Source organism: Pinus tabuliformis, chromosome 5_2, assembly GCF_031772625.1.
Source record: "Pinus tabuliformis cultivar Carrire ecotype Pingquan chromosome 5_2, CPIR1, whole genome shotgun sequence".
Classification (NCBI taxonomy): Eukaryota; Viridiplantae; Streptophyta; class Pinopsida; order Pinales; family Pinaceae; genus Pinus; species Pinus tabuliformis.
In genome coordinates this window covers 873751514-873776000 of record NC_142306.1, presented here as the reverse complement: position 1 = coordinate 873776000, position 24487 = coordinate 873751514, and the positions used below count along the sequence as shown (strand labels likewise).

The window sequence follows — 24487 nt, the reverse complement described above, 5'->3', positions numbered from 1 at the left end:
GAAGTTAGATGGATTGATGCAGAAGATCCTCTGTTCCTTTTATATGCAAGTGGTAGTACAGGGAAACCTAAAAATGCTGCTCAAAGATTGCTGGTCTTGTGAACTTAGCTGGTCTTGTGAACTTGACAAGTCTGGATCTAAAGATGTGCTCAGGGATTCATGGTGAATTGGTGCATCTAAAAGGGCTTACAAAATCAGAAGCATTAAACATTGGATGGTGCAATTGTATAAAGAACTCAAATTTAAACCTATGGCTGGGCTTACAAACTTGAAGCAAGCTGCAAATTTCTCGAAGTTTTGTTGCTTTGAATCTCAACATAAAGTCATTGCTGGTCTTGATAAGGCAGTAGAAACTATGAAGACAGGGAAGATTGCCCTGATTGGTGTTTCTGCTGCTTGTCGCATACGAAAAAGCTGCCTTTGCTTAGCAACAAACGCAGTCTCAGTAGATCAGTGGGCATTCCAGTTCAAGCTGTGGTCTACTATACGGGATGACCAGATATGCCGTTTTACTTCAGATAGTAAAGAAAGGTTTCGGGGCAATGTTGGTGTTGTTGTCACTACATACAATATGGTGGCTTTTGGAGGCAAACGTTCTGAAGAGTCTGAAAAAATCATTGAAGAGATTAGGAACAGGGAATGGGGTCTTCTTCTTATGGATGAGGTACATGTGGTTCCAGCACATATGTTTCGTAAAGTCATTAGCATTACAAAGTCTCATTGTAAACTTGGGCTTACAGCTACACTTGTCCGAGAGGATGAGCGCATTACTGATTTGAACTTCTTGATTGGGCCCAAGTTATATGAAGCCAATTGGTTGGATTTGGTGAAGGGAGGATATATTGCTAATGTACAATGTGCTGAAGTGTGGTGCCCCATGACAAGGGAGTTTTTTGCAGAGTATCTGAAGAAGGAAAATTCTAAAAAAAAAACAGGCCTTGTATGTGATGAATCCAAACAAGTTTAGGGCCTGTGAGTTTCTCATCCGTTTCCATGAACAACAACGTGGAGATAAGATCATTGTTTTCGCAGACAATCTTTTTGCACTTACTGAATATGCAATGAAGCTCAGGAAGCCTATGATTTATGGTGCTACCAGTCATAGTGAAAGAACAAGGATCCTGTATACATTCAAGCACAGCCCTGATGTTAATACCGTTTTCCTTTCAAAGGTGGGAGATAACTCAATTGATATTCCTGAAGCTAATGTGATTATACAAATATCGTCTCATGCTGGTTCTCGGCGTCAAGAAGCACAACGTTTGGGGCGTATCTTGCGAGCAAAGGGTAAGCATCAGGATAGGATGGCTGGTGGGAAAGAAGAATATAATGCTTTCTTTTACTCCTTAGTATCTACTGATACACAGGAAATGTGTTTGTGTTAGCACACATGCACATGGGAAAAGCTTACAACACACGAAGGACGTGGCACTTATTACTAATTCAAGAAAATCAACATGGCTAATTACTTCCGAATATCTTTGAGGAAAACAAAGGCATAAAAACAGGGACAGTTTCCTGTTTCTCAGCAGAGGTAAAGGGATACGACATTAAGGACCAGTAAGAAGCTTCGAGCATCCATCACAGCTAAACTAAAAAAGACCAATTGTCAGAGAATGAGCCTGTTTTCTCCTTTTTCTCGTAGGAGCACCATCTTGATTGTAATAAATGATATGTTCAGCATGATGTCGAATTAGAATCCTAATTGTTTTAGGTTTCTAGAGCTGTCAATTTGTAGTCTGCTGTATTTATTAGTTAGTTTCAAATGTTAGTAGGTGTCATCATAGGCAGAATTGGAGTTCCCCTCACGCTGGAGGAGGAACCTCAGTTAGGTAGAAGAGCTCTATATATAGGAGAAAGAGCAATGTAATCAGGGTTGGAAAATTTTATGATACAGCTTGTATTTGGCTTATGTAAAAACTCATTTCAGTAATATAATTTTGACTTTACTTCTCATGATTCATGAGGGATTTCTATTGTTCAGAATATGTGATATTGTTCTTTCCATAATTTTTACAGTGGTATAGATGTATAATCACTCAGAACTCACTGAATGTGCTCTGATTTCCTGTATGCATTTACAAACTCTGGTCCTATATGAGTTATGTTCTGAATATCTAAATGCTGAGTGCCCTGAATTCTATGTAAGGTTGAGTTCACTGTTATATTGAGGTGTTGTTGACTCCATAAGCCCAATGGATAGATGCTTAATGTTTTTCCAGCATTCATATTTGTCACACGTGTTCTATAAGAGTTAGCCATCTTAATCTTTATCAAAATCATTAACCTTTGAGAGAGCCCTCTCAGGTTGAGGAGGCTAAGCCTCAGCCTAAAGTAGGTCTGAAATAGTTACTTAGAGTCAACCTGACCAGCAGCCTATCAGGATCTGATTTTGAGATAACACACTCTATGAATCAACCAAACTCAATCAGTCACTGACAACCTCTGAACCTCTAACAAAACTGAATCAACCATTCATTCATACTTAATCAACTTCAACAAATCCACTGGAACAGATAGATCACTGTAACCAGTACACAGATCTGAACCCATAATACTACATCATCATTTAGAACCAGCTGTAACCTCAAAAACATGCATCAGAGTGTATACACAACTTGGAACAGCCGAACCAGTGTGTATACGCAACTTCATCAAAGTGAACCAACATATAGATCTGTAAATACTTACTTATAACTTCGCTGCACTTCCCGACTTCAGACATACCCAGATCATCAAATATAAAGGATAAAACATGTGTTAGAAATCAGATCTAGCCCATCAGATCACATAATGATTAGTCATTATGATCCTGATCCATCATTAGATCTCATCCATCATCATTGAAGCAAATCACAATCAATCAATCTGAACACTGTCACCAGAATGCAGTCACCAGAACATAAAGCAAAACCCAAAACTTTGCATCAACAACCAGAACCAACTGTAACTTCAAAAATCATAGTTCATAAGGTATACGCTACTTTGATGTGTCGAACCACCGTGTATACGCGCTTTTACCAAAGCGAAATTACGTACATATTTGCAAATTCTAACTTAAAACTTCATAGACATTCCGGACTTCAGTAATACCTAGATCATATCATTTACAGAATAAAACATGCGTCAATATTCAGATCTAGACTATCCATGATCAAAACAAATAATGATAATACATTTAAGGCTTTATGATCCCGATCCATCAACCATCATCAACCACACAGGTGCATCCTTAGATCAGATCAAGCAATGCATCAGAAGCTCATAACCTACATATATGATCTAACACTTTAGAAGATATTCAATACTTGCACACTTTGGCCTAATGATCTTCTCCTTCTTATATAGTTTTAGGCCTTTTTCAATTCCTTGGACCAAAACCACTTAGGACCAATACCTTGGACCAAATACCTAGGGTCAATACCTCAGACCAAATACCTTGGATCAATACCTTGGACCAAAATACCTTGGACTAAATACCTCAGACCAAAACCTTGGTTTTACAATATGTACTTGCCTTTCCTCCTATTAAAGTGTGTGTATACGTATATGCACTTTTTGTTCTGTTAATCTGTGTGTGTATGCTCTTTTTATATAGTGAACCCACGTATACAACTTAACATACCTTAAAATTTCCTTTTTATTCAACTTCTTGATTCTAGTCTGTAGTCCTTTGTTCCTTTATCCTATTCTTTTGTATCATTACTTTGTTCCCTCTGAATAGACCTATTATAGTGTGATTTTCCTTTGTACATTTCTTCTAAACTGATTCCTTTGAACTGCCCTGCATTTTGTCATATTTGTAAACACAACTATCATGCATTCTATCACATCTGATATCTCTCCTGTAGATTCATCTATATACATAGGTTCATCTAGTTACCATATACAAGTGAGTTGTTTTGCTATAAGTGGGCTACCATCAAGTACAACACATGCATCATAATGCCAACAATCTTCATAATGTTCCTGGTCTTAAGGTGAGGGAACTTCTCGTGGTTAGCGAGGTCCAAATCTTCTAATTTCTGGCTCGGCACGTGTCCTAGTTGCGTGCCCTCAAACATAATGTTGTTGGGGAGGAGCGGGGTCTAGAGCGAGCTCTTGATCTCATCCAGGTCCTTAGGCACTTTAGCCTTCCCTTTTCACGGGGGGACATAGGCAGGCAATATTTTTGTGGGGTGCGCATGCTAAGTTTCCTCCTCCATGCCTTCATCCTCATCCTCTGCGATGATAAGATCCTCTAGATCTTCTTCTTGATCATTGGTTTCTATGGTGATGGCTTTCCCCTTCTCCTCCATCGATAGCTTGGTGCGTAGTGGGTTCCATGCGGACACACGTACAAGAACCATTGCTTGTTTTTCCTTCTTGGGTCTTGGTGTGCACGGTGATTTAGGGATTTCTGCCAAAATCTCAACACCTTCCAGAGCATCCCCCACAGCCAGGGCCTATGTGGCCTCTTTGGTAGTCATTTCGGTTATCTCCATAAAATCCTCAGCTGATGCCATCATATCTGTCTAGAAATATTGCACTCTCGAACTCAGGGGCTCAATCAATGCTCAACACACAACAATAAGGGCTCTACTCAATACCTCAATTCACAAATGACCAAGTGTTGTTTGCTAGGAAGCCCTTTGTATTTTAGAGCACTTTTCGAATTTGAATTTGACCGTTCCCCCCAAATCTGATTCAATAATGCTCCCTTCGTGGCAGATTTTGCCATATCTTGCCCATAAATCGCGTCTTAAATGCCTGCCACTTGCTATCTTTGGCCTCAAGTAGATCATCCCATCATGAATAGTGTCATCAACGGTCACTTTCTAGCCAACCTACATAGGAGCGCTTCCCACCAGTTGCGGTCGTGGACCTTGCGACTCTTTGCTTCTACACGTAGCTCCCGAGTAGAATAGTTTATAGTCCCGTGCTCCCTTTCAACTGCCTAGAGCACTAAAACTGTTCTTCCCTCAGCTAGTCAGGTGGTCGCACCACCTGTGGAGAGTTTCATCCTGTCATCCTTCATGTTTCCTAGAGAATACCCACCTTTTATTATTACGGTTGGCATTGTGCACATTACCATCTACAATGTGCTACCCTGCTTAGCAATGTGCAGTCCAAGCCAAGGCATCAAATTGATCAATTCACAATGATAGGCCTTAAACCTGTCATTCTGATCATATGCATCCTACCTTATCACCCTGTTGTTTTTGAGAAAATCTTCCTTCATCTCATCCTCCAACTTCTTGACTTCCGCATCCACCAGAGCGCTTTTCTTCCTTAATCGTATCCTTTCTTCTTCAAGTTATTGGAGTCTGAGATTTCCTTGTTGGATTTCTGCTTCCATGGTTCTGCGAACCATCGTATCTATCGATGTTATCATCCTTGGTCTAAGTTCTCCAAGTACTATAGGGCTTACTGTGGTTGCTTCATACTCCAGCCTCGGTCGTGCCTGCACGGTCAGGTTTTTACACGCAGTCCTATTAGCCAAGAGAACCGTGAGTACGCGCAGGTCCCATTCAGTCTGCTTCACATTGTGAACCTTGTTCAACACTTCATGTACTCTTTTAAAAGCTTATGCATGGATATTCTTCTGTGCACTTGGCCTTTCCATACTTCATGGCCCCAGTTGGAGGGGTCATTCATGCAATTGCCTTACCCGCACTTGCTTTTCGATCGTGTCTAATACCAACAGGATGATGTGCATTCATTTAGGTTTCACACCATATGCTTCTATCCACCTCGGTAGGTGGGTATGCGGGCCAGTTCGTCCAACAATTTTGTCTGTTAATCACATTGGAGGCTTCCCAAATCACATGTGCATCATCCTTTGGTAGTCATGCTAGTTCTCAAAACTCTTCTGGTGCGTACCCCACATTATTGCGGGCGTAGCGCGCAGTGCCCATTTCAGAGCATCAAAATGTTGTTGTTCTGGCATTTCTCTTTCAAATTTTTTCAAGAAATCCTCCACTTAACCTAACCCATTGTACATAAGTAGATCCATTACCTCTGTTGTTACATAGCATAGTGATCTTGTCATCATGTTACAGTTGAGCATAGTTACCTCGTGTAACCAGTTCTACAATCTTTCTATCTCTTTGTCAGAATCTGATGTACAGGCGATTTCATGCTCGCATGAAATTCAGCCATCTGCACTTGGATTTACCCAGTCTTGGTCACACACAATTATCTTGTAGATACAGTGTATATCATCATCACAGTTGTAGTCACACACTAGCTTTGTGTAGCGCAATCCTTCTGCAGGGTCCAACGGTACCACTATGTGCAGTGACTTTTTCTCAAAAATCATCTTGCGCTTCTTTAGATTTATCACTCCATTCATGTCAGTGGCCCAATCTATTCCCAATAGTGTGGGGTAGGGATTGTTGTCATCAACAATCTCTATCACTTCGAAATCTACTAGCGTGCTTGCTCCTTCGATGTCTGTTGTGATCCCCTACAATCTCCAAATAGGTAGGAACTTTTGCTAGTTCACCATCCGCAGTTGGATAGGAGACTATTGGAACGTAGACCTACCCATGTGTTCCCATGTCGACTTTGGAAAGACGTTTGCATCCGATCCTAGATCCAGAATCCATTGATCCATCTCATATTCCCTGATCTGCATAGTCAATCTCATCTCCCTCCCTGTTCGCATCGTGTGATTCACGAGCTTCCAGACTACGTGCAGTTCTCCTAGCGCGGTCCTAGTGCATCTAGTTATGAGTTGTTGTAGCCCCTTTACAGCCTTGCTACCGTGCAGCAAATTCATGCATGTCTCCAAGAACGTAGTGAGCACTAATGGGTCCATTTTTGGCTCTAATCTATCTTTACTTCCTGAAGTGGAGGCATCAGGGAAGCTCCTCTTATCTTCCATGAATTACTCCTTAACACACTCCAAATCAAATTTTGGTTCCTTTGTTGGAGCCTTAAGAACTCAGGTACTTTCTTCAGGATGCTTGCCTTGGTCATCCCCTGTCGTAATACCACTTCGGAGCATGATATTTACATTAGGGTCTTCCTCGCATGGCTCAGACCTCATCATTTGTAGGTTTTGAGCCTGGGGAGGTTGGAGTGCTCCTTTATCATGCAACCTCGCTATCACTGTTGGACAGTCCTCTGTCTCTTGATCAAACAATGTACAATACAATCATGATGGTCACATTGGATTTGTACAATCGCGGGCATAATGTCCTGGCCCTCCGCAATTGTAACATATCATCTGTTTGTGACCTCTTCTTGGTCCCATTCCACCTCGGCCTTGTCTGTGCCCCTGAAATCTGGTTTGTGCCATCCCTGCGTTCTGGTCAAGGGGCCTTGCTTCAACATAAACTCTGTAGGTAGGAGTCCAATCCATCATCAGCTCATATCTCCTATAGGTGTGCTTGTCATGGCCTACTAATCTACAGAAATTACAGACCAACTGTAGTGAATTTTGCATATACTTCTGTAATAGATGACAGTTATCTGTAGCATGCTTTCCTCTTATCTGACAAATTGCACACCATAATGTAGGCACCATGCTCAGTCCTACTTGTGCCTCTAGTCTCAATGGTATTGGTCCTCCTCCCATGAGGTAATTCACGAACACCGGGTAGTGTTCCTTGTCGTGCCCCTGGCCTTTGCACTTTATGCACCATACCTCATCGCGCACTTCTAGATGGGCCGTTCTGTCTTGTTTCAAACTCTACATATCAAAGCACAAGTTTTTCAACTGTGCGTGAATTTGCTGAACTCCTAGGTTAGGATCTTGTATTGGAGTCTCGCGAAATCTCATTGCAACCTCCAAAGCTTTAGCCGGAGTGGTTAGTCTTTGTTTCACTAGCGCATTCCATAAATGTGGTGTTAACAATGCTACAAACCATTCGCGGTGTTTTGCATATGTTAATGTCACGTTTTCTTCGCGAATTGTTCACTTCAGTCTTTGATCCAACTCCCACGGGGTTTTGCCTGGTAGCATTGTGATTTCCTTGAATCCAATAATCGACCGTGCCTTCGGTTTTGGCCTGCTGAATTCTTTGTTTAGCGCAACTTGAATGTCCACTATCCCCACATTCAGATTTTCATTGGAATGCTTAATGTACCAGGTCAGCACGCGATCCTGCAGAGTGTTGACCAATGTTGCCTTCTTTATATTGTCATCTATGACACCCTGTGCTTTCCATACATCTTTTATCATGAACCAAAACTAATCCGGATCTTCATTCCCTACTCCTTTGAACACTGGTAGCTTTATTGCGCTGGCCATATTGCTTTGCGGTGGTGGTGGAGGTGGGATGGGCAATGTCGGGGGTGAAGATGGTGAAACTGGTGGTGGTGTGGGTGGGGGTGGTATGCACAAATTCTCTAACTTATTAGATTGATCACACTTCTTGGCGAGACCTTCACGAGCTCTTCTTCACCCCCTCGCGGAGGTGAAATCAAGGGGCTAGTCTCTAGTTCTATGGTACCTTCATTTATATAGATTCTCCCACTTCACGTAGCCCCAAACATCAATTTATTCACATAACCTGCTTTTCACATAGTATAATTTTAATCCAAGTGTTCAAAGATTTAACGTACTTACCTCGTGGTCCCTTGAGGAAGCATTGTTATGCCTCGCTGTAATTGACTGAATTTTCTACTGTGAATTCGGTTATGAACCCTCCTATGATTCAATCAAGCTAGTGGTCGACAACATGTGTGATCTTATCTTCCAATGCTTCTAGTCTACACACTAATTCTGGAGTCCACACAATAGGTTTGTTGAGTTTACACCTTCCTTGGCTATCTGCTAGCTTTGTGATCCACTCGTACAACTCAATGGGGAGGGATGGAAAGAAAATTTCATGGATCTCCATATATAAGTAGCAGTCTAACCACTCTTCCTTTGATAGTCACAGATTCCTGTTTTCCCACGCCGCGAACTCGTGAATCTTTCTGTCCAACCAATCTTCAATTCCTTTCTTTGCCAAATTCTAGTGATATGACATCAGACATCTCTATGCCGATCCCGGTCCTGGCAGCAGATCCATTTGTTGGCTTGTTGGGGCCTGACCTAGGTTTAGATTTAATTAGCCAAACAAATCCTAGTACTACTAGCCCTTTTGGCAACAGTCTGTGGAGCGTGGAGTGAGGTCTCACTCGAAGTAGTATGGGAGGGTGCTAGAACTAGGTTTTCGCACCTTGGAGAGGTCTGATGAGTTCAATTAGTCCTTTGTTTATTCCTTTGCGCAGGTGTCTTCGTGCGCCTTCCATTCCTCGCCACCTGATACCCTACCTTCGCGCATCCCTAATTAGGGGTTGTGCCGCGCTCTGTGCTATTACCCAAGATCTTATTTGTCTTCCAGTATTGTTTAAGCACCTTTGCCTACTTAAATGTTTTAAGTTATACTTAAAAATACAAAACATTCATATAGGTTCACGCAATAAATAAACAATATATTTTCAAATTATATCCACTCATGCATTAAACTAGGAAAAGATACATAGAATTATAGCAAAAATTCTCTTTATTAATTCTTCCAATGGTTACAAACTAGATTTGCCCTACACACTCAGCTGCAGGGGTTCGTGCACTCAGCTGCAGACTACTAGGCCTCTACTCACTCAGTTGCAGAGCCTTCTTCTACTCTATGACCCATAGACACACTTTACAATTTGACTCAATCACTTGGACTTCTCATTCTTCTTCCCCCGTTTTTTTTTACACTTAAAGCCTCGCTCTATTTATACAATCCCATGGTCTGCGGACCATGGGTAGGTCTATCCAGCAGACATTACATTAAAAAACTATGGCAGACAACCTTGTGACTCTATCATACTTCACGCTCCGCGCTCGCAATTCGCGGAGATTTTACAAAATACTTGCTCAAAACTTGGACTTTAAGCCCCAACACATGCCTTTGGGGGGATTCCATGCCCAATAGCCTTACAAATGTTGGAGATACTTTTCAGCGGGCCATGTCCCATGCTTTCCATGATATCAAATATATCATCAAAGCTTATTTGGATGACCTAACTACTCGTTCTTGAAAGAGAATTGATCCCCCTCATCATCTTCAATTGGTTTTTGAGTGATGTCATTTTTACAAAATCTGGTTGAATCCAAATAAATGCATTTTCACTGTCACATCCAATCGATTATTGGGATTCATCATATCTACTGAATGGATTCATGTAGATCCTTTCAATGTTGAGGCAATACTTCAGTTGCCTCCCACCTCTATCATCTGTCAACTTCAAAGTCTCCAAGGAAAAGCCAATTTCTTGAGGAGATTTATCATCAATTATGTACATATTACAAATGGATTAATGTGATTGCTGAAAAAAGGAGTTCTGTTTCTATGGAACAATTTGACTTAGTTCTCGTTCGATGCTTTGAAAAAAGCATTAACCTCTGCTCCATTACTGAGTCCACCCGATTATAGTAGGGATTTTCTCTTATATCTTGCTACGACAAAATCAACCATTGGTATGGTTCTGGTTTAGGAAGACGATGCTCTTCACGAGAACATGATTTATTATATGATTCGAGGCTTGGTAGGTCCTGAACTATGATATTCTCCTGTAGATAAATTAGCTTTGGCAGCTGTTCATGTTGTCCAGTGACTTAGACACGATATTCTGCTTACGAATTTTTTTGTCTTGGCAACTGTCGATCCATTTCAATTTGTTCTTAGTGGGTGAGTGATTGGGGGAAAATATAATAGATGGATTGTTATTATTGAAGAGTTCGATCTCGTTTTATTGTCAGCCAAATCTAAGAAATCGTTTGTCTTTGCAGAATTAATTTCATAGTTGCCTTGTGAGGAAGAAATAGTTTATGAGGAATCATTCCCTGATGACAATATTTTTTTTTTATTTCTTCACAAGATCCTTGGTATGGAGATATTATTATATATCTTTAGACGTCAAAGTTTCCCCTCTCTTTTTTAAAGGATTAGTGAAGAAAATGGTGTCACTTAGCGAAAAGTTATGTTATTATCAGTGACACTTTATATCCATAGACGCTGCTTAACCTTAGAAGAAGTTGAGTCAGTGTTGAATGATTGCCACAGTGGAGCTTATGGTGGTCATCTATCTCGGCTTGCTACAACCTAAAAAATCTTCCATGTAGAGTACTTTTGGCTTTGATTTTTGAATATTGTGTTCAAGTGATAAAAAAATACCATCCTTGTTAGGTTTACACTCATAAAATGCGTGCTCATCTAGCTCCGATTTTTCTTTTAGGTTTACACTCATAAAATGCGTGCTCATCTAGCTCCGATTTTTCTTTTTATTACCATCGGTCCATTCACAAAGTGGGACATTGATTTTACAACTTGTAACCTGCCTTCGGAAAAGGGTCATAAGTATATTATCATAGCAATGGACTACTTTACCAAGTGGGTCAAAGCTGTGCCCACTATAGGGAATGATGATGAAACAACAATCCTTTTTCTTTTCAACCAAGTCATTTCTCATTTTGGTATTCCAAAGGAGATTGTCACTTACCATGGAAGTCATTTCCATAACAAGATGATGGCTGAATTGGCTCTCAGGTTGGGTTTCCAGAAGGAGCATTCATCTCCTTACATCCTTAGGCCAATGATTAAGTGGAAGCCGTGAATAAATCCCTAAAAGTTATCCTGCAAAGGACAATTAATAAGGCACAATCCAATTGGCTTATCATGTTATTTTCTATGCTCTAGGCATACTGGATGTTGGTTAAGATCGCTACGAGTTTCACTCCTCTTCAACTCGTTTATGGTTTGGAATCAATATTCCCTGTGGAATGTGAAATTCCTTCTCTTAAATTAGTTGTAGAACTTTTTCCAGACACTTCTAGTCTTGAATAATTCCTCGTTCAGTTGGAACATCTTGATGAGTAGCGTCGAGATGCTACCATAATTAACGAAGCTCATAAAAAAAGAGTGAAAGTCCAATATGATAAAGTTGTGCATCCTAGGGTTTTCTTTGAAGGTGACCTTGTCCTAGTCTATGACCAAGACAAAGACGCCTTGGGGGAAGGTAAGTTTAAACCCATGTGGTATGGTCCTTTTATTGTTAAAAAGGTCTTAAAAAAGGGAGCTTACGAATTGGTTGATTTTGATGGAAATGAGTTGTCAGAGCCCAGAAATGGGATTTATCTTAAAATGTATTATGCCTAGGTTTCTGCCTAGCATTTTCTTGGTTGTAGATATTGTATATATTTTTGCATATCTATCTATAGGTTTCATAGTGATATCGATATTTTTGATCTACTTTGGTAGGTATCGATGGACAATTTGGTATATCTTGGGTTCGTCGTTGGTGCTATTCAACATACCTGGAATTTGATTTATGTGACTTCAGTAATTTACTATCCATTCGGTCAGTTGCTAGTTTCAAGAGGCATATGTGTCAGCCCTACTTCAAATAATTTTGCTGAATATACTACTGTGGTTAACCTACTATCCAAAGAAATATATCTTGGTGTTGGGACAAGGGTTCCCTAGGGTCATCTTCAAGGCAGAAAAAAAAAAAAGTTCTTTTGTATAAAATGTAAAGTCTCCATAAGTTGTGGTTGCAGAGTGCGTGGATAGTAAAGTTTTATAAAGGGTTTTACCCCTCTTTTATGTAAGATGTGTCAGCTTTTGTAGATCCACCGATGGTCAGCGGACCATGGGATTGTATAAAAAGAAGAGTCTTAGAGAGTCTAAGGCAGTAGAACATGAAAAGATGAATGTAATGGATCAGTAGAAGAAAGAGAGAAGAAGTTTTAGAGTAGAAGGAGGCTCTGTAGTTGTGTGTGCAGAGGCCTAGAATAGAGTCTACAGCTGAGTGTGTGGAGCCCTGTAGCTGAGTGCGTAGGGAAGTATTGAGTCTGTAAGTAGAACTGAAGTATTAATAGAAAAGACTATTCCAGAAATTCATGTGTTTATCTATTTCCTTCTATTATGAATTAATGTGCTATTATGTTATGATGAATGATGGGTTTATGAATTAATACTGTAATGATGAACGATTTTACATGATTTATATTGTCACATAAACACAAGTAATAATAAATGTTTACATGAAGAATATCATGTTGCATGTTAAAGTTACCAACCATTAAGCTGATCTGGGTAAATATGTGATTAAGGGTAATCACAGAGGTGTGTAAGTGGTCGATTCGCCTGCTTAGGTTCTGAAAAGGATGGTTGAGAACATTCATAGAGGTATAGAAGTTGATTAAGGGAACTTGCATTGATAAGCCCTAAAGGCTTATCGATATGCGTGAAGGCATAGATAGGGCATAAAATGAAATTACACTAATCTTTGGGTGTGGAAACTTGGTTCCAGCATCCTCCCATACGGCTTCGAGTAAGACTTCAGTCCATTCTCCGTGGGTTGATGCCGAAAGGACCAGTGGTGTAGGGATTTGTTTGGAAAAAATAACTATGAAGTAGGGTCAGGACCCACTAAGCCAACAAATGGTTTCATTTCCACCTAGATTCTGGCTGGAAAAGTTATGAGAAAGTTTTACATGGATGAGGTGCTAGCACCAGTGGTTTCATTGGCAGCTCAGTGTGTGTACAGTCTACAGTTCAACTGGGTGTGCCACCTATGCATTGAGTTCCTCACGAACTAGAGAGAGGCACAAAATGATAGTAATACATTCCACTATTCATGGTTATTTCTTTCAATAGTGCTCATAGCGTGGGATTTTCCAGAGGACAACCAGCTTCCTCCAGTGGAGAAGGATTTACTAGAAGCGACAAAGTTTGCATCTCTCTGGGCCAGAAAAGATGTTGTGCGAGTCACAGAGAGAAAAGTCATTTGGGTACTGATGGAGGTGAGCATTCGCATGACCATAAACCAGATGTCATGGTTGTCACCAACCATGTTTGAGAAACTTTCGAGGTATGTAGAGTTCAAAGAGGAATTCCATCATGTTTACATCCAAGTGCGCAAGGACCACGAGCAGAAATGGTTCGACTTACCCTATCTAGCTACGGATGACACTATTGCATAGGTCATCAAGTACTAGCCAATAGAGTGGCATTCTACATCTAATGTGGCCATCGAGACTAGCAAGTTTGTAGAGAAACAAAAAAAGGAAGTGGCCAAATAGAAGGTTCAGCAATTGGATGAGAAGAGGAAGAAAGAGGTCGATGAAAAGGCTCGCATAGAAGTTGATCGTGCTGCAAAGGAACAAGCACAACAAGAAGAGCATGGCTTCAAAAGAAGTTAGAAGTCTCCTTCACCCCAAACAAAGGAAGAAGAGGGGTCAGAGCAAGGAGATGAAGATTAGTAGGAGAGCACTCCCTCCCGAGTCAAGCGGTACAGGGAGCAGGAAAAGGAAGGACCGTGCAAGAAGACAAAGGCACTAAGTCATCGCTAGATCTAATTACCTTGACGGAGGGCGACTTGGATGATATTTGAGATAAGGTGTGGGTTACAAAAAAAAATAGCTATAGTAGTTTGAGCAGTAGCAAAAGCAGGCACTGGTCGCCATACAGATGTGTCTGTTCAAGCTACAAATCCAAACGACTAGACTCTAGGCAGGTGCAGGACAGAGCAGCGCTGCATCAACCAGTTTGGCACCTAGGACCACTCAAGCAATAGAGATGGTTCGATCAATGGATCTCTAGGGAGTTGTGCTAACTCATGGAGCTTTGAGAATGGAGGCGGCTACTAACAAGGCTATTGTCAGTTCCTTGAAGAATATTGGCCTCAACATGGCCATGCTCCTGAGTGAGTTCCTTCACACACTGCAAGAAGGTGTGATAGCAGAAGTTAAGGCCTGCGAGTAGTGTGTGCTTAGCATGAGCAGCTAGTACAAAGTCAATAATGAATATATGTTCATGGAGAAATCTGTAGTGCTGGAAGCATGGAAGAAATTTAAGGCGCAAAACAAACAAACTACAGTTGTAGTGGCCAAGGCAATCAGAACAATCCCTGAACTGCATATCCCAAAGGAAGCATGACAAAGGTGTGCATGACATGAAGATTATAGAGTTAGATTTGAAGTCACAGCCTTCAACTATGCCAGAGATCAGATAATAGAGAGAAGCCACTGTGAAAGATGGAGTTGTAGTAGTGGATGCCGCAGTGGTGGATTGCACTGTGCTTTTCGAGAAAGCCATGGAGGTAGTCATGGCACTGCAAGAAGATCCTAACCTATAGAGGTTAAACATAGAATCTCGTGAAGTGCAGTAGTGGTGTGATGAAGCAAGAGCGATGACATGCACCATTGCTATATCACAATGATTGGCCAAGCTACATGAGGCAAAACAATTGCTCGAACAGGTGGAGGTAGCACAAATAAAAGAGGCAGTCCTCAAGGGAAGTTTGGGACCTTGGCTGGATGAGGCCTATGTTATCTTTGCCGCCATAGAGGAGAAGTTGGCAAGCCTACAAATAATGCAATAGAAAATCAAGGAAGATAGTGCAGGACCAACAACAAAGTAGCTGGTGGAGCAGATCCAACAGGCAGCCACGTAGAGTGTGGCTAAGGTAGCAGTGGTACAAGTAGAGTTTGGAGGTCTCTATAGTAATATATCCATGCCATTAGAGTAACTCGAGGGTGAGTCATGATATTTGTGTTGGGGGCTTGTTCAGACAGAGTTCCCTAGGGTCAATTTTGGGGCAAAAGACCAAGTTTTGGGGTAGAAAGCCCAAGTTTTGTTGTATAAAATGAAAGGTCCCCGCAACTTGTGGTCATAGAGTGCGTAGATAGTAAAGTGTCATATATGGTTTTACACTTATTTTATGTAAGTTGTTTCGGCTTTTCTAGATCCACCGATGGTTCGCAGACCATGGGATTGTATAAAAAGGAGAGTCTTAGAGAGTCTAAGGCAGTAGAAGATGAGAAGATGAATGTAATGGGCTAGTAGAAGAAAGACCGAAGAAGTATTAGAGTAGAAGGGAGGCTCTGTAGCTATTTGTGCATAGGCCTAGAGTAGAGTCCGCAGTTGAGTGCGCGGACCCTTGCAGCTGAGTGCACAGGGAAGTCTTGAGTCTATAAGAAGAAATGAAGTATTAATAAAAGAGATTATTCCAGAAATTCCTGTCTTTATCTATTTCCTTATGTTATGAATGAATGCACTATTATGTTATGATGAATGATGGGTTTATGAATTAATGCTGTATTGATGCGCGATTTTATATGATTTATATTGTCACATGAATGCAAGTAATAATAACTTTTTATGTGAAGAATATCTTGTTGCATGTTAAATTTACTGACGATTAAACCAATTTGGGTAAATATGGGATAAGGGTAATCACAAAGGTGCGTAAGTGGTTGATTCACCTACTTAGGTTCTGCAAAGGCTGGTCGCGAACATTCGTGGAGGTATAGAAGTTTATTAATGGAAGTTACATTGATAAGCCCTAAATTCTTATCGATCTGCGTGAAGGGTGGGTTAGGGCATAAAACAACATTACACTAATCTCTGGGTGTGGAAACTTTGTTCCAACATCCCCCCATACTACTTCGGGTGAGACTTCAATCTACGCTTTGTGGGTTGATGCCGAAAGGGCCAGTAGTGTAGGGATTTGTTTGGAAAAACTAACTCTAAACCTGGGTCAGGACCCACTAAGCCAACACTTGGTATTGATTCGTTACTAGTATACTTTTATTCACAATTGGTGGTTTCTCAGTTAAACAACATCTATCATGTGAGAGATCCTTATTTATATCACCAATTTCTGAGAGTGCGTTTATTACAAAGATCATTTGATTTTATCACAATTATTCATATTCCATGAAAAGAAAACTGATTTTTTGATTCCATAGCTAATCAAGCATTAGATTGTCATATTAATCGTTCATCACATTAGAAATAAAAAATAATCAAACATCATCTGCATATATAATTATCAAATCATGAAACCGTCTATATATAGATAGAAGTTTTTGTTCAAAATGTTATACAAAATTGGGACAACACGTCCTACAAAATTAGGGCTTAATCCCAATCATGCCTATCAAAATATGGACACCTCTAATCTATATTTATGGGTCTAGCCCTAGATGTGCATCTTGGAAGAAGACAATGGCAATAGCCACTCGTCAGAAGAGTCACATCGAATCTCATGGTACTCCTACCATGCGTCTCTGCATAGCCTCTGATAGATCCTCTATTGTTGCCATAGGTACCTAGTGAGTTAACCTCTCAAAGTTCCTCTATACAGTATGGGGGAGTCTCTCAGTCTTAGCTGCAGCACTCTTCGTGTCTCTTCCATGATGCCTATTCCTGGGTAGACCCTCAAGTCTTACTATTCCCACATTTGTATCATGATCAAATAATTTTGTAAGAATATTTGTCTCATAAAAAAGAATTTCAATTCATAATTTTTGAAATCAAAAAAAATCAAATAACTTTAAAAAACATAAAAATATTTTTACCTATGGCACCCCATACATCATCTGGTGGAAGCCCTAGAACTGGATCTCGTATGAAGTCCATACCTGCATAGGGGTAGTCCTCAATGGCAATGACTTGTTGTTCCCACCAAAGGAAAAGCTCATCATCAAAAGTTATTCTAGGGACCTCACCACCCCCTAGTGTCTTCATCAAATCATCCCATCTACCTATATGTGGATCCCTCGGGCTATTGATGGTAGAGAGCACTTTGGGTTGAAGCCCTGGTATCCTTCCAAAGAAGAATGTGCAAAGGATGGTACCATACCCAAACTTTTTGGTATTGCTCTTTTTGATAGAAGTGAGTTTATTCTTTAGATTGATCAAGAGGGTTGTACACCAATCAAAGGCTGTGGTGAGGCAATCGACTGCTAGGATCATTGAAATTCATGATGCTTGGTGCAATGAAGCTGAACCTTCTACCCTCACAATAGTAAAAAGGAGAATTATGAGGGGTATAATCTCCACATTCTTTATTGGGATATGTGTCCCTGCCTTCTCATTATTTCTGGGGAAATATATGTGAATATAATCATCTACACTGAGGCTACCTCGGGACTTTCCTTGAAAGTTAACTGGCTCCCTTCTTCAGGAAATTCCAGTGATAAAGTAAATATTTTCTACTTCAATTCTCAAGGGCATTTGATCAATCATAAAATTAGACTCTTCTAGATCCCATTAATTCGCAGGCATCTCCAACAACCTTGTGTTGGTTTTCATATTAGGCATTTCTAAAAATTTGAATAATCCAAACCCTCTCAATGCATCCATTGATAGTGGGCCATTCATTACTTCATTGTCTACTGCACTATGCTCTCTTTCTTTCCATGTGATAGTCCTCCCGCAATTCAAACATGAAAATCCATTAAAATTCCTAATTTGAATTTTTTCACTATGCACACGTGGGTTCACTTCACACATAGTTGTGTATAGGGCTTACTCATACGCAGCTTCGATATGCCCAACTCGCGTATTGTAATGCCCCACTTAAATCTTATCCTACAAATTTTGTTAATGTTTACATTATCTGAAAATATTGAGAAATATTGGTCTAATATAAAATTCATGATTTCCATTATTCAAATTCCCCACTTACCTTCTCAAACTGAATATTAGGTACGATATGGTCTCCTTCCATTATTTCAAAATATATGTATTCATTTCACATTACCCAATGTACCCTCACATTTACTAAGGGGAAGACATGGTCCTCTCTATTATCACAAAATCACTACTGAGGGCTGCAACCAAGCAAGATTTCATGTAACTCTTTCAACCTAACTTTAGATCAAAGATTATCCTCTTTGATCAGAGAGGGCTCTCTCACAAACTCTTAATAAAAATCCTTCACTACAACAGATGGCTAACTCTTTACTCATTCATGAAAGCAAAAGCTGGTTGGATACATATCAAACTGGTCTTCATTGGGCTATGGAGTCTCATACACTAAGTAAACAAGAAAACATAGTCATTTCATGGAAGTCAAGGCTCTTTGCATTAAATGTCCAAACATATTCCATAAAAACCACAGCTTGCCAAATACACAGGAAGTCAGAGCATAGGATATGAATTCTGAGTGATTGTACTATAACAAGGCTATAAAAGAACATATAATATAAAACACCACCATTATATTTGAACACAATAATCCATCGAGAATCTTGAGAAGAAATCAACACTGTTTTACTATTACTGTCACAAGTCTTACAATGGCCCAAATAACTCTGTTTTTGTATAAAATGTCCAACCTTTTTTACATCAGAGTCATTTCTATATATAGCAAACCAAAATACTACTACCTGAGACTCCTCAACAAGCATGAAGGGAGCTCGGACTTCTATCATTAATTATCTTATCTATATCTTAAACAAACTAATTAATTACAAAGGTATTGTGCTGCGAAAACAGAGGGTTCCATTCCCATTGAAACTTCAAGTCTATCTCCTCGTGTGCATTGATGCGTTCTTGAAATTTGACACCTGTAGAACTTCAATAATAGCCAAGCCAAGCTGGAAGAACATTCACTGAATGAGCAGCTTCGGATGCCTGATATATGGATGATTCATCAACTGATAAGAATCTGTGCCCTATGTTCACGGTCTCTGCCTCCCATTAGTGTTCATGCATTTAAGATTATGCTTCAAGCCATTTAATCCTCTAATAGTCACGTATGATGGAAGAGACCTTATGATCTGGCCATCTCATAAACTGAACAGGTGTACCACTCAACACCTCGGCAACCCTACCAGAACCCTAAAAATTCGGATATAAAGTGAAAACTTTAACAAAAGACAAAATTTCACCTTTTCCTTAAATACTTACACCTGGCACCTTTTTAAACATCTGAATGGCTTTATATAATCTCCATGCTAGCCTCGAGTCATCCCTTTAAGATTCGCTGACCTCAGCATCAATCTCAAATTTTTCATATAAACAGTCATCTACAGCAGTTTCGTAGCGCGCTACGAAACTGCTGTAGGTAATCAAAATTAAGCATATGAACCTTAAAGCAACAATGACTTAACTCTGTGATCTCTTCAGCTATTTTACACAGGTGTAAGGACTTCAAAAAGTTTCAAAATGATGACAGCCAAAATTTACCAAAATTTGGAAGGCAAATTTCCCCTTGGATCAATTAGCTAGTTTGCCTAGCTTCCTTTTCAAGCTGCTAACTTCTTCCTTTAACACCTTGTTTTCTGCTCTTAAGCTTGTATTCATTTGTTTCATGATTTTTGCCTGCTTCAGAGCTGGCACTATCCACACATATGCATCAGATACTGAGTCAGTTTGTCTAATCAAACTTGTTCTGCCTTTCATTACAGCCTTTTTATAATTTGTATATCTTACTGCCCTTTCCTTAGAAACATTTTTAATCTGAGGTATTTCTTCCTTTGTTGCTCCAACTTGTTTCTTGATAGCAATAACATTTCCACTTTGACTGATGATAACCTTATTATTCTTGTTCTTGCTTTTGGCTGCTTGAACTATTCCGGTGAAAACCTCAAGTACCTCTGTCCTAGGCATTTCTAATGGTGCCTTCTCTTTCTGTGCTTTCTCCACTTCTTTGATTTGCCTTCTTGTAACTGGTCTGCGTGGCTTAAAAGCATATTCTTTACTTGGCTCTTCAAATTTCAATCTTTTAGAAGCCCTTGATTTTTTAGAACTTTTAGGTGAGGACTGAGTGAGGTCAATATGCATTGGCTGCACCGAGTGATCTTGCTCAAATTCTAGTGGTTCAATTTGTACTGGCTGATCTTGCTCTAGTTCAATGGCTTCAAGTAAGTCATTTAAACTACCTTTTGAAATAGGACTTTCTTCCACAGTAACTGACTTTCCTTTCTCCTTGTTTAGTTGACCTCTGGTTCTCACCCTTGAAATCTTTTCAACTTCACTTGATTTAGCTTCATCCTTCTTTTTCTGAATCTTCTGCTTTGATGACTGAGGTGTTTCCTTTTCTGATACTCTAGATGGCTTAGGAGTTTTCTTCACTGATGCTTCAGGTGTCTCTTTAGCTGCCACAGACTTCTCTGATTTCCTTGATTTAGTTTTAGGCTGCTTATGGTCTGTCACTTCTCTTCTAAGTTCAGCCAAAGTGGGTTCTTCACTCCTTTCTTCCCTTTCTCTCACAGGCAATGGAGTGAGGCCTGTTTTGCTTGGGAAGCCGGCCATAAACACAAATGAATCCCAATCTCTACCAATTTTTTGTAAACTATCCAACACCAGCAACTTTACTAGACCATGATGAAAAAGGGATGTTTCACAACTATCTTTCTTTAACTGAATTTTATCACACATTTTGCTAATGCTCCTGAACAAATAGAAAGGTATGTCTATTGAAACCTTACCTGTGAAATGTAACAGAAGTTTGAAGTGGTAGGAGTAAACTTTATTGTACCTACCCTCGCATGTCAGGTATTTCTGGATGCATGTGAGGAGCATAGCATAATTCTCTTTTACATAACTCTTTGGCACCGCTTTGGTGAGGTCTTCATCTACATAAGGTTCCTTCAAAAACTCTTTACAGGGACTCATGTCGAACTTGAAGTTTTTGAACCATTCTTGGCCACCCCTCGGAATTTCAGTGACAGTGGAAATAACTTCAGGAGACACCGGAAAATCTAACATTGCCACCTTCGAATTCAGTCCAGTGAAATTTAATGCGAAAGCCTTCGTCACCTCTGCATGTCCTCCCTTCAATTTTTCGCAAAACCGCCAGCAGCCAGCATTTCGAAAGGCTCTTGCTACACCTTCATTCCTGAGAGTAACATCTAACCCCTCCGGCTCTGTCCTCACACACTTACCAGATCGGTGTTCCCTCCTTTCCATCTTGCTTTGAATATTTTCACACAGGAAACTAATGGTAGCTTGTAGCACGAAAACAAACTTCGACTTTGGAGTGCAGGCTCGCTTGCAATGATCCCTTTAAATAAGAACTTGGGCTTCTCATACAGCAATCATGTTTACACATTATGAAAAACCCATTATGATATAACCATCCCTTGTAAAATCCCTTAAACTGACACTCAAATGCATGACTCTGGACCTTATGGCGGAATGATGGTTTATCAAGACCTGGAGAGGACGTAAACTGACAAACATGACCGGACCTATGACTCACCCATCCCGGATTTGACATTGCAAGAGAAAACGCTACAAACACCCCGAAACCCCGATTTCGTAGCGCGGACAGTTCAAATTTAACAAAACGCGCTACGAAATGGCTGCTGACAGTACGCTGCGAAAAGACAGAATCATCATTGCGCAGCTAAATGGACCAAACAAACATGCGCTGCGAAACTGCGCAAAGTACTAATGACATGACAGGCTTTAACTAACAATGATGGAGGCTATCTAATGATCTTTTCTTTACACGAATTCACATCAATACCTTTTGAAATTCAAATTTCAAATTGACATACACCAATAAACCTATTCACAAGACTTAAAACCTTTATATGAAACTTATGGACAACCTTATATACATGAACTATAGTTCTGAGTGATAACACTCTCCATGTAATTACATCTCACATTCCCCAATGTACCCTCACATTTACTAAGGAGAAGACATGGTCCTCTCCATGTAATTACATCTCACATTCCCCAATGTACCCTCACATTTACTTGGGAGAAGACATAGTCCTCTCCATTTAATTATCAATATATATATATATATATATATATATATATATATATATATATTCACCTCACATTCCCAAATGTACTTTTCAGATTTACTTGGGAGAAGACATGATCCTTTCCCATTAAATTCTCAATTTTATATTCATGTCACATTTCCAAATGTACTCCTAGCTTACTTGGGAGAAGAGAAGTCAACTGTAAGGATGGATGAGAAATTAATGACATTAATGAGAGGTGGTTGAGATGGAGAAGGGAAGGAGGGTATAAAAAGGGAAGGGGGAAGGAAGAAAGGGGAGGTTGGGGGTCTTGCTTATGATTGTGGGGGTTGGTTGTGATTGTTTGGACTTGTTATGATTTTGGGAGACGTTGGAAACCTATGGAGGTTTCTTGGGTTTGAGAGGAGGAAAGTATTGTTATCTGGTTTTGCACATTCTTCTTGAGGACACACTATATCTGTTTCGACTTGGGCACAGAGGGCTAGGGAACCTGTGGAGGTTTCCTGGGCTAGGAATTTATTTCCTAGTTGGCTGGGAGGTAAATCTGGTTGGGTCAGTGAGAAGGAGCATTCAGCTGGAGCTATAAGACAAAGGTATCATCATCAACCACCGGAACAGGTATTTTTCCATGGACTACTCTTATTAAGTTGATATCAATGGAATACTCACCTTAATTTATGTTGCTTATGATAAAATGATAAGATGTTAAATGTTTAAAGCTATGTAAGAAGGTCAGTAAGCTCCTTTTATTACTTTTAAATCAGCAGGAAAATAGATCCGTTAGTGTATAATAGATTGAGGCTCTCATAATAGGAATCAGGCCCTTACACATGGTATCAGAGCCTAGGTTCAAAATCTGGACCTTACAGGCTTATTGTCATAGCCAATGGCAAAACCTCTACAATTGTGGTAAAGTCTCATAGGTAGAGGGCCGAGAGGAAAAATAAAAAAATAAAAAAATAAAAATAAAAATGAAAATTTGCCCAATTTTTGCACTTGCAAAGCCTTGCCTTGCATATGCATGCTTTCTGCCAATCATTTTATAATGAATGTCCCACCTGCAAGGAATCGGCTAAATTAAGCCAAAAAGAACATTGACAACTTTGGCTGACGAGTGGGAGCCTCGCTGTATCTCAAGCCCCCGAATTGGATGGTTTCAAAGAAACAGGAAAAGGCCTGTGTTGCTACCCAGGAAGAAATAAGTAAGTAGTAGGAGATATCATTGTGGGCATAGACTTCTAAAGTAAAGATTTTTCAACATTCATCTTAGCTCAGACATTTTACACGAACTCCTGCTGATCCGCCCCAGAAAAGTGAATTTATCTTCAATGGCAGAGGATTTGATCCCCTGACCTTTCTGTCGTCTCAATTTCTGGATTTTGAACTACGAAGGTCAGAGGAATTCGCTATATGCACCACAGTTTAAGATATCATACCTCTTCCCCGCGATAGACTTGCCGTGCCTACTGCATGTTATAAATGTTGGAGTCGAGTTTTTTATGTCATCCTTTAAATTTGAAGGTCCTTCGTGTCGGAATCCTGTAAAATGAAAAGCGAGGTTTGTATTAAAGGAATTTTGGTTGTTTCTTGGGTGTCGAAAATAAATCTTTGGTTGATTCTTGGATATTTAAGATGGAATCCAGTTCCTATAATCACTCTTTAAATATTAACCTGTGAATCGCATGCATACTTGTCTAGTTGTCTTCTCTTGTTCTTCTATTCAAATCGTTGCGCTCAAGCCAATGTGTAGTTCTATTTTTATCGAAGCTGTCATTTGGCTGAAGCTGTGCATACGATCATTAAAAAAAAGCAGTTGCATTTAGTATGCACGGAATGGCGTATGCATTCTCTTTGTCTAAAATGCTGCAGTTCTTAAAATGAGGAATACATCGGCCAATACAATGTCCGCAAAATAGCTTTAATTGGAGCCACTGTGAGGTTTCCTCTAATGCCTAGCAATCCACTGTACTGTTAGCATCTGCATAGAGATATCACAGTCAG

At 40.0% G+C, this 24487-nt stretch overlaps 1 pseudogene; it reads left to right on the top strand.

Annotated features, from left to right (window-relative positions):
- The first annotated feature begins 250 nt into the window (after positions 1–250).
- LOC149162089 (general transcription and DNA repair factor IIH helicase/translocase subunit XPB1 pseudogene) overlaps positions 251–24487 on the top strand; it is a 45597-nt pseudogene continuing 21360 nt past the window's right edge.